The following is an 848-nucleotide window of genomic DNA, read 5'->3' as shown; positions in this document are numbered from 1 at the left end:
CAAATGGCTGAACCGCCAGCAACCGGCACGATCGCTCAACTCGCTGGAGGGTCAGAGGTTTGGCTGGAAAAGGGGCTGGGAATTCCTTTGTGTGAGCCACCTACACGCACTGTGCACACACAAAGAACGGCGCTCGGGGCCCCTTGCTGCAGCCCCCTGCTTCGGCGTATTTATCTTCTTTATACGCCTTTGTTCAACTGCCCCGCTCGACAGGTCTGCTTTCCTAGGGAGCGATTCGGCTTTTGCTAACATACCCAGTGTCCCTCCTGCTAAATCAGGGCTCATTCATCTTCAGTGGCCTATAACCCCGGCATTGAGGCCAATTTACATTTAAAATCTAATGGTTACAAGTGACCTCTGCCCTGCACATATTTGTTCTCATTAGTGGTCAGAAAACAAACTAACTTGTTGCTGCGGAGTGGAGTGATTCAAGTGGCAACTGCTCTTTCGGTATGTAACCTTAGTGGGTGCTAAGAATTAGATCAGGTTGGAAAAGTGCAGCTGCAATGCAGTAGCTTCTTAGCAGCAGCTGGACACCCTCATGGGCCAATGGTAGGATTTGGATGCATTTATCAAACTACTGTATTATCCTCAGTTTCCTTCTGGTGCAAGGATGCTGATCCTGGAAGTGTTGAGTGACCTTGCTTCATGGCCAACTTGTGCTTCCAATAACTTTGGACTGCACTTATCCAAAAATAGTTAGCCCTCGTCTACACTATAGAGTTAGGTTGACAAAAGGCAGCTTAAGTCAACCTAACCGTTAGCATCTATACTAAAATGCAGCTCCCACCAATGTAACTTGCCCACCACACCAACTTAATAACTCCACCTCCATGAGAGGAGTACCA

This window comes from Gopherus evgoodei, chromosome 3 (assembly GCF_007399415.2).
Source record: "Gopherus evgoodei ecotype Sinaloan lineage chromosome 3, rGopEvg1_v1.p, whole genome shotgun sequence".
In the NCBI taxonomy this organism is placed as follows: domain Eukaryota; kingdom Metazoa; phylum Chordata; order Testudines; family Testudinidae; genus Gopherus; species Gopherus evgoodei.
This window is presented reverse-complemented; position numbering follows the sequence as displayed.